The sequence below is a fragment of the Benincasa hispida genome, chromosome 2 (genome assembly GCF_027475165.1).
Source record: "Benincasa hispida cultivar pf3 chromosome 2, pf3_genome.v1.1, whole genome shotgun sequence".
Lineage (NCBI taxonomy): Eukaryota > Viridiplantae > Streptophyta > Magnoliopsida > Cucurbitales > Cucurbitaceae > Benincasa > Benincasa hispida.
The window spans coordinates 47,725,610-47,736,618 of NC_143479.1; the positions used below are offsets into that span (position 1 = coordinate 47,725,610).

Sequence of the window (11,009 nt, forward strand, 5' to 3'; positions counted from 1 at the left end):
CTATTGTAATGCTGTTAGAAGTATTATGTATTTGATGATTTGTACTAGGCCTAACTTGGGATATGCTATGAGTATGATAAGTAGGTTTATGTCAAATCCTGGGAAGGAGCATTAGAATGCTGTTAAATGGGTGCTTCGATATTTGAAAGGTAGTGCTAGTGTATCATTGTGTTTTAGCAGGGATTGTGATAAATCAACACTGTTGGAAGCCTTCACAGATGTAGATTATGCTGCAGACCTTGACAAAAGAAGGTCTCTATCAAGTCACATTTTTTGTTTGTTTGGTAATGTGGTCAGTTGGAAAGTTGCTCTACAGTTGTTGTTGCCTTCTCTACTACTGAGTCAGAGTATATTTCAGTGGGTGAAGCTGTGAAAGAAGAACTGTTGTTGAAAAGGATAGTTGGTGAGTTGTTCTCGCAGAAGTTCATTCCTATCGTCCGTTGTGATAGCAAGAGTGCTATTCATCTTGCGAAGAATCCTTCTCATCACGAACGGCCTAAACATATCGATGTCAAATTTCATTTTATCAAAGAAGTTGTGGCCCAGAAAGATGTTGAGCTGGTTAAGGTTCATACAGTTGAGAATTTGTCAGATATGTTAACTAAGGTTCTTCCAACCCATAGGTTCAAATACCTATTAGATGGGCTGAATATTAAATCTGGATGATAGAAAGATTGGAGAATCAGCTTGGCACTTAAATATTCTTGTTATAAAGGAGATTTATAGAAAATAACAAGGCTTTTTGAATGGTTTTTTATTGGGTTAATGGAAATTTAAAAAGGCCCAATGACATTCTTGTAAATAATGAGCAGTGGCACTTTTGTAATATTTCTTTTCTTCTCCACTTAGGGCACATTAGCGTGATTTTTTGAAAAGAAGAAAAAAAGGGAGTCGCCTGGTGTTGAAGCTGCCGCAACCGACTGGAAAAAAGACGGAGGCCGTCGGTCGAGGAGCCGCGACCGGTTCTTGTATGGAGGATCAGCGGCCGGTTCGAGCTTGGGGTGACTTCGCCGATCTGAGCAGCAGCGTGGGCTTGAATCCAGCGGTTCAGTGGTTTGCCGTGGTGGCTGTGTCCGACAACGGTTGTCAGCAGTGAGAGAGAGGCGCGGGTCTACGTGTGGTTCGCCAGTCAAAGGTGGGTAGCACACTGTTTTGGGCTGTTTTGCAGTGGGTTATTCTCAGTAGACAGAGGCGACGTTATGTGCGGATCTGTCAGTATCAGTTGATACTTAAAATTACAGATTGGTGATTTCGTTGATTATCTGTAATCTGTAAAATTCCTTTATTGCTCATTAATAAATTAATTCAAACTAGTTCTCAAAGTGGATGTAGACCAAACTGGTCGAACCACTATATATCTTGGTGTTCTTTACTGCTTTTGTTTTATTTCTGCTGATTGTTTGCGTTCTGTTTGGCCATCTAAGTTAGGTTCAAAAACTCTCAAAGTGGTATCATAGCCATGCTCTTGAATTAACCATGCACGTTAGAATCCTCGATGCCGAACAAAGATGGAGCCATGCTCGGTAGAATCCTCGGTGTCGAACAAAGATGGAGCCTTGGAAGTAGTCATGGTGTGACCGTGGTTTAACTCTATTGGATAGGTGGTATGCTCGGGTGAAAAGGAGTTAGCCTAGATATGAGTTAGATGGATGGATGACTGGAGGCTCGGTGGTCCTTTGTTCGAGGGGAGGATTGTTGGGAATGTCACCAAAGTGGAACCTTGAAAGTAGTCATGGTGTAATCTGTGGTTGAATTCTATGCCTAGATATGAGTTAGACGGATGGATGACTAGAGGCTTGGTGGTCCTTTGTTCGAGGGGAGGATTGTTGGGAATGCGACCAAAGTCCCACATTGGTTAGATAAGAGAAGGATCATAGGTATATAAGTGAAAATGACTATCTCCATTGGTATGAGGCCTTTTGGAGTGAAACCAAAAGCAAAGTCATGAGGGTTTATGCCCAAAGTAGACAATATCATACTATTGTGGAGATAGTTTGAGGGTCGTTGTCCCTATTAGAAACATTGAAAAAAAAAGAAGAAAAACAAAATAAAGAATGTGGGGACAAACAAAATCTCTCTCTTCCTTTTCATCCCTTTCATCCCAACCACACAATGTTTTTATTATGTAAAAAATTTATTTAGGGTCTAGTTCTGTTTTTGTTTTTATTCTTGTTTTTCATTTCAAAATTTTCAAGATGTTTCAATCTAACGGTCATAATGAAGACGACAACAAATGACGTGTCAATACAAATATATGTATATAGACACACATTTCCTTGAAGGGTAAGTCCAAAGCATTAATCTATTACACACAGTGAGAGTGAAAGAGAGAGGGAGTGAGAGAAAGCCATGGAAGCTGCTTTCTTATTCATTAGTCAATTGGCACACCAAAATTCCTCAATAGCCATATCCAAAGCTTTCATTGTGTTTATATTTATTCCTTTCATTTATATCACATTTTCCCAATGTTATAACCTCAAAAGAAAACACTCAGTCCGACGCCAAGCAGCTCTTCCACCAGGCCCAAAGCCATGGCCACTCGTCGATTGCCTCCCAACAATATTAACCAACAAATCCCCAACACACCAATGGATTCATTCAATAATGAAGCAATTAAACACTGAAATTGCTTCCATACGTCTTGAAAATACTTACATAATCCTTGTCACTTCTCCTGAATTCGCTCTTCAATTTCTCAAGACATATGATCTATCTTTGCATCACGTTCTTCCATTTCCAACATAGTTGATATCTTAAGTCGTAGATATCTCACCACAACATTTTCGTCCATGGGAGACCAATGGAAGAAGATGAGAAGAATTCTCGCATCAAAAGTACTCAATTCGACAACGCTTCATTGAATGCTTTGCCAAAGAACTGCTGAAGCCGATAACCTTTTACGCTACATTTTTATACTTACTAATAAAAATGGAGGAGGTGCAGTGATTAATGTTAGAAGCGTAACACAACATTATTGTGGTAACATTATCAGAAGAATGTTATTCAATAGAAGATACTATGGCAAAGGGAGGAAAGATGGAGAGCCAACTTTTGAAGAAGAAGATCATAATGAAGCATTGTTGACCATTCTTAGGCATGTCAATGCATTTTCTATATCAGATTTTGTGTCTCGTTTGAAGCAAATTGATTTAGATGGCCATGAGAAAATTATGAAGAAGCTTTGAATGTCGTTCGAAAGTACGATGAACCCATTATAGACGAAAAAGTGCAGCAATGGAAAGACAAGAAAATAAGAGTGATAGAGGACATTCTTGATATCCTTATTTCACTTAAAGATGACCATGGAAATTCGTTGTTGTCCATTGAAGAGATTAAAGCTCAAATCACGGTAAGCATTCTACAACTTTAGATGATAATAAACATCGATACATTACTCTCATACAAATATATATACATGCATGTGTGATTAAATTATTATTAAATTCAATCGTTGAACTTTAAAATTTGTATCCATTTGGTCCTTGACCTTTTTTAAAAAAATATCGGTTATTTAATATTTGGACCTATTTGACTTTTAAATACATGGATCCTACCAGACAAGTTAAATGACCTTTTAAATATTTTTATTGTTCAAGGACCTTTTAGTTAGAAAATTAAAAGTTGATCAAATTATTAAATTGATTGATAAACACTTTTTTGAAGTTTAATGTGAACTCTTTCCAACCTTAATAATAGGAGTTACAAATTGCAACAATAGATAATCCATCAAATGTAGTGGAATGGACAATGACAATTAATCAATCAACCAGAAGTTCTCAAGAAAGCCGATGTAGAATTGGATGATGTAGTTGGGAGAGAAAGGCTAGTTGAAGAATCTGATATCCCAAAACTCAAGTATCTCATAACTTGTATTAGAGAATCTTTTCGACTTCATCCATTTTCACCTTTCAATATTTCTCATGTCTCAAACTCTAAGATCATTGTGAATGGTTACTTAATCCCCAAAGGTAGTGAAGTGTTGCTGAGTCGTATAGGTCTTGGTCGAAACCCAAAAATCTGGGAGGATTCAATGAGATTTAATCCAGAACGTCATCTAAAAGATGATACAATGACAGAATTGGGAATATCATAACCAAGTCTACGATTCATCACATTTACTAAAGGGAGGAGAGGGTGCGTTGGTAGCTCACTTCGCACCAACATTACCATGATGTTATTTGCTAGACTTTTACAAGGCTTTTCTTGGAGCTTACTACCAGGAATCACAGGAATGAACTTCTCTAAAACCGATCACGAACTCTCTCTCCCAACCCCATTACAGCTACACGCACAACCACGTCTATCTCATAGTATGTACTCTAACCTTATTGATCATGAACCAAGACCTACATAAAACTACTCTACAGAATAAAAGTACGTAGTTATTGTCCTTTCAGCTGCTATATATATGCTTTGTGTGTTGTTTCTATGTAAACAACAAAAATAGTTTATGTAATAGTCATGTGTTTCTATGTATTCTTCCTCACTTATTAGTGAAGATAAATTACATATGTAGTGGGCAATATAACAGTAAATAACTTGGGTGGGTGCGATAAATTATATTTGATTTTATGCTTTAAGATTTACGGGGTGAAATGAATAATAATAATTTAAAGCTAATATTGTCAAATTGTGTTTACACTACTAAAATTTAGTCTTTCTTCGCATAAAACTTCTGTTTTCTTGATGATCATGGAAAAAAACCATAAAAAAAATTCCTTTCATTCACATAATAAACTTTGATATTTAACTTAATGTACATGCATGTCAAGAAAAATATATTTCTCGATACTAAAATATATAAGTTTCGTAAAAAAGGTGAATTCTCGATTTTTGAATTCGTTTATGGACAAAACCATCAAGAAAACTTATTTCTTGATTGGTAAGGGCCATCAAGAAAAAAACATTATTTGATGGGCACGGACCATCAACGAATCTAACCGTGAAAACAAATATTAAACTTGCACAAAATTTAGATTTTTGGCGCATGAAAGTGGTCTTTCTTGATGGACAAACCCAAGAAACACCCTATGTAAAGATCAATGGAAACCTCCAAGTCTTGCTGTGGAGGTTGACGCTTAAACCTCCAAAATACCCTACGTCGTTTTGGCTCCCTTATCAATACCAAAACCCTCAAATCTAACCCATCGACTGCTGCCCTGAAGATCGATGCTCAATCTTGTCGCCTTAAAGATCGAAGCCCAAATCTTCCCACGATGAATATCGATGCCCAAATCTTTTCATGACTATCGACTGTGCATGAAGCCGGCCTACTGCAGATCAGCTGTTGCCATGACAATCGACTCTTACCCAAAATGACGGTTTTTGCCTGCTACCAGTGATGCTGATTGCCACCATGACCTGCCCTGACATTTGATTTGATAAAATCTATAAGTTCTAAACAACTTTCGATATGTGGCATATGGTTATGTTCTTCATAATTTTTGTTGTGTTTGTTGTTGGGTTCTTAGTTTCTAATTTTAATTTTGAAGGGTTTGAATTAGATTTCTGATTTTTTTTTTTTTGTTTGAAATATACAATGGATATATATTTAAAACCTCCACCTCTTACTTGGGTCCTATTAAGGTAAGCATTACAATTTTAATTAAATGATAATATACGTTTGATTAAAATATTTGTTTTCTTATAAAGTGGGTTAAAATATATGTGTACATTTAGTGTACTTAAAAACTTGTTTGGGGTCAATTACAAGTTGCATATGAGGGATCTCAATGACCTTGATTTTTTTTTTAAGTTTATATAGTTGATGAACAAAAAACATCAATAAAAGTGTATGGTTGACACTTAAAAACCGTGAATAAAAATATTTTCTTGACATGCAAAAACCATAAAGAAAAATGGTTTTTTTTGACGTTCTTAAAAAGTAGTTGATGGACAAAAATGTCAATATTACCTTATTTTGACATTGGAAATATATCAATAAAAATATTTTTCTCAACATTTTTTTTCATATAGTTGATGGGCAAAAACCGTCAAAGTACCCTATCTTGATGGCCAAAAACGTCAAGAAAGAGTTTCCAATGACGTTTTTTGACCATCAAGAAAACTAACTCTTTTGACATTTTTTGGCTATCAAAGTAGACATTTTTTTTTTACATATTTTGGTCATTAATAAATACTAAATTTGTAGTAGTGTTAGCTCAACCATAAATGGCATAACCTATTTTTTTTTTTTTCAGAAGTTTGCATGTTAGATCCCACATGGCTACTACTATTGTTGTACTGAATTGAAGAGAGATAAAATAGTAACTAAGGATGATATGTTTAGATATAATTATATATATTTTTAAAAATATATATATTTATTTTTTAAATCTAGGCTAGAATGCATGGATGTTGTTTTTTTTTTCAATTTACTTTTAAATTATTATTTGTTTACCATATCAAAAATTGAATTAAAAATCTGAAAAAATAAAAAATATTAATACAGGGTTAATTAATAGTTTGAGAATGATTCCTTTATATTCTCCAATCCACCATGAATAGAGTTCTAACAATCATGCTTAGGAGTAATAAGGCTACAATTATAATGAGTCTCAATTTTAAAGGGATTTGAATTTTTTTGAGTCTATTTACGTAGGTAGTTTGCAATCGTAGTTTGATTTCCTCTAAAGGTCATTTATATTAACACTGTTAATGGAATTCTTTTGAAACACACTTCGCTTTGATTACTATAATGCCCTCGTTATATTATAGACAAATTATCAGCCTTTCGAACGTCTATAGTTTCAAAATTTTGAACTTTTGACCGTTTTGAACATTACAATATCTTGTTCTTGCGATTCCATACTCAAACACCGTTCATTCCTTGTCTATTTCATATTTGTATGTTTAGTATTTGAGTTTTTGATTATCTATTCAAATGTTCCTTTCATTTCCTTCATTGTAATCTTGTTCTATGGGTCAGTTATTGTGTCGATATCGATTATTTTGCTTAGATTCGATATTGTATACAATATCAGTTTTTGAATAATACAGGTATCAATATCAGCAATCAATATTAGTATTGATATAAGTACGACATTTATCTTTATTGACACTACGTGGTTAAAAATAACAGAAATTGTATCCACATCATTCATATTTAGATAAATATATCATTATCATCAAAATTCGTAATCAGTACCAATTAGATATGTAGTCATTTAACTGATAACAATATCGATTTTTATCGCAATGAAACCATATGGATGGTAACTGAATGAGATAGATGAGTTGTTACGAGAACCGTTTTAAAAATCCTCAAAGGTTCACACAAAAAGAGGAATGGGACCCTTGTAATTATCATTGATAACTAAATTGCATACCCTCTAATTTGCAATGGAATGACGGTTTGGGATTACTGATTTTGTCGTGGGACCCAACATTCACTCTTATTACAAAATGTTGGTAAAAACCAAATTTCGTAATTAATTAATTACCACTTTTCATGTTACCATTGATTAATTATAATTCCTTGTACGTAAATGTGGCATGACTTCATAATGGTCTTGGAAGACAATGTTCTAAATTAAAAAGTGAAAAAAGAAAAAAATAAATGATAGCCATAAATTATGGAAGTTATATCAATTTAAACCATATACTATCATAAGTGTGTCAATTTACAATCTTCTTCAAATTTCGTTCAAAATTGTTATTTGAGTCTCATAATTATTTTCAATTAATCTTCTAAATTATCATATTTGAATCAATTTAGACTAGTTATTAAGATTACCTTTAAAACAGTCAATGCATGAATTCTTACACCATGTGTAAACTATTCATAAAATGTCTTGATTAATAAAATGAATGATTAGAATTGATGTATGGACAAATGTTTAAAGGAAACCCTAATTGAGAGAGGTTTAATTGATAAATTATAAATCTTACATGATGTTAAAAAAATAAAAATAAAAATATAATTGAAAATATAAATTGTTATATTTATGTAAAATTTGATACAATTCTCCCGTATTAGTATTTTTCCAAAACAAATATTGAAAGGTTTACATTCATATAGTTCGGGATTAGTTTTGTATTTTCTTTACATAATAAAATATCTATCAAATTAAGAACATTTTTCTATTTCTTGGTGGTAAAATACAATATTGTGGCCAAAATAACGTTCCAAAAAAACCCTGAAAAAAAAAAAAAAACAAGAAAAAGAAAAACGTGGGGAAACACAAAATCTCTTCCCTTCCATTTCCAACCACACAGTTTTTGGAATTAAGTGGAGGGGTGTTTCGAAAGGTGTTTGCAAATTTTTGTATGTTTTGTTTTGTTTTTTTGAAGTTTTTTTTTTCATATTCTATATTATTTTTATTTAATTTCTTTCATCTTTGATAGCTTTTTCGTTTTACATATATATATATATATTTATAATTTTTTTTGTTTTGAATATATTTTCAATTTTTTATATCATAATATGTGAGTTTTTTTTTAAAAAAAATATATATGCATGTTTTGAAACTGATTATAATTATATAAATATACAAGTCTCATAACTTGTTAGAAAAATATTGTAGTTTTAAAGTAACCGTCTCTTAAAATGACTGTTTCTTGAAGAGACGACATTCTTGTTAGGTTATGTATCATAAAACTCGCAATTTGTAAAATTAAATATATTCTATTTGCAATAAAGTAGTTATTCAGGTTTATTCAATAAAAATGTTATTTGAATATATAAATTACACTTGTAAAAACTAAATTCAATAAACTAAGATTCATAGCTATTACATGAGTACTTGGACTTTATGTGGAGACATCAGAATGGATCAAGTTCGAGTAAATAATCAAAACGATCCATAGTATATGGATAAGGTTGGATACCTTATTTTGGAAAGGGTAATTGCAATTGGTAGCATTTTTAGGAATGATAACCAAGTGTATAACATCATTTTAAAAAAAAAATTGCAAATATAGCCAAGTCTATCAACGATAGACTTCGATCGTGAATAGACTCCCAAGTCTATCAGAGATAGACTTCTATCGTTTATAGACTCTTACCAGTGATATGGTCTATCACTTATAGACTCGTACCAATAATATGGTCTATCACTGATAGACTATTTAAATTTGGCCATGTTTGTACTTTTTTTTTACATTATGTTATATCTGCTAATACTTTGGGTTTAATGTCTATATTTGCAACTGTCCCTTCTGGAAACACTATCAGATACGACCCGCTTTGTATTTAGTATAAACGATGTGATCCTGAATCGTTCATGTAGGGACATGCAAGTGGAGGCATCCTATACAAAGAGTTTGTATAAAACTACACCGAGAAATAAATCACTCTTTAGTTTATAACACTATTTACTATTTAAGACTGATCATTTCAAAGTGATGACCTAGGTAACTTGACCTTAATCTGAAGCTAACTATGAACTCCTGTTTATTGAGGATTATCCTTAGATTTGCATGGGTGAGGGTTAGCCCAACAGCGCCGACTCAATAAGCCTCCCATTTTAGGGGTAAGACGAGGTAGATAGCTAAGAAAATAGGGTGCAAGATGGAATTCACTCTTACCCGCTTCTAGGGATAGTAGAGAGAGTGTTTCCTTAAGTACTGACTCCGAGTTTTGAACAAAGGGCCTTACCCCTCTCTTTGGCCCGAGAGGGACTCGATTTGATAATTGGATCACAAACCAAATCTTCATTAGAAGATCAGTGGGACATAAGTAGCAAGATGTAATCTCGAGACTATAACAGCTTTCAACCCAGTTGTTATTACAAACAACCTATGAAAGGTTGACTTAGCCATTATGATTATATCAAATGGGCAGAAATATATCTACGGTGAGAGGAGTGCTACTATTGGGCTTTAAGTGGAGTGACCCGGTAATTAATGAATCTTGATTAATTCAGTTTAAAGAGTTTAGTCAATTAGTCTCGGATTGTTGGAGCCCATGATCTGTAGGTCCATTAGGTCTCCTACTAGCTCACAAACGGACTAAACCTTAGAATATCGGGATGAGAGAATTTGAAACATTCAGATTTGAATTTAAGGAATCAGTAATTATATACGATATAATTACACGTTTAATAATCGAATTAAATGAAATTAGAGAATTGGATAAAATTTAAATATGATTTAAATATTAATCACATGAATAAGGATTCATGATTGAGAAATTGATATTTAATTAATTTAATATTTGATATTAAATTAATTAAATTAATTAAATTATTTAAATAATTTTTAAATAATTTTTTAAATAATTTTTTATTTAAAAATAATTGTTTAAATTAATTTAATTCAAAATTGACAATTTTAATTTTATGAAAATTAAAATAAAAAATTCAATTTTTGTTTTAATTTATGTTTTGAAAATTTAAAATTAAATTTGGATTTTTTTTTTCTTAATTTTTGGTATTAGATTATTCCAGTTGAGAAAGGGGACATGCAATTCTGAAACCCAATTATTTTAGTTGGGTTAAAGAAGAGTTCATAATCAGTACCATAAAGATCAAAATTATTCCAGTTGAGAAAGGGGACATGCAATTCAGATTTTTTTTTCTAATTTTTGGTTGAAGAAGAGTTTTACACTTGAACCAAAAACCAGTTTTTTTCTCTCCAAAAATCCCTTAAATTTCTACTCATCTTGGATCCCACAATCCAATCTACGGTCCTAGAGGATAGTAGGAAAGATCAATTGTGGTCTATAAGGTGTTGTAGAGGAAATTCGAGCTGAAATTGAAGAATTTAAGAGTTCAACAAAGGTAGTAGACCTCTGAAAGCCAATTATCTTTATATGAACTTGCTTGTTTCTTTTATAAAATTGATTGAATTAGAGTGCTTAAGATCCTAATTGCTTCCGCATGTTGAATGTCAACACCATCAATTGGTATCAGAGCATGATTTAAGCACTCAATTTACGTTAATTTTAGCTTGTGGGTGATTTCCATAGGTTGGATGAAAATGGGTGCTGATATGGATAATTTCAGTTTTGGCATTAGATTTCTCTTCAATTCAATGTTAATTAGTGTAATTGGCTCTTTATTTATGAG

At 32.6% G+C, this 11,009-nt stretch overlaps 1 pseudogene; it reads left to right on the forward strand.

Moving 5' to 3' along the window:
• Positions 1–2,349: 2,349 nt before the first annotated feature.
• LOC120072098 (tryptophan N-monooxygenase CYP79A68 pseudogene) lies at positions 2,350–4,354 on the forward strand (annotated as a pseudogene).
• The last annotated feature ends 6,655 nt before the right edge of the window (positions 4,355–11,009 follow it).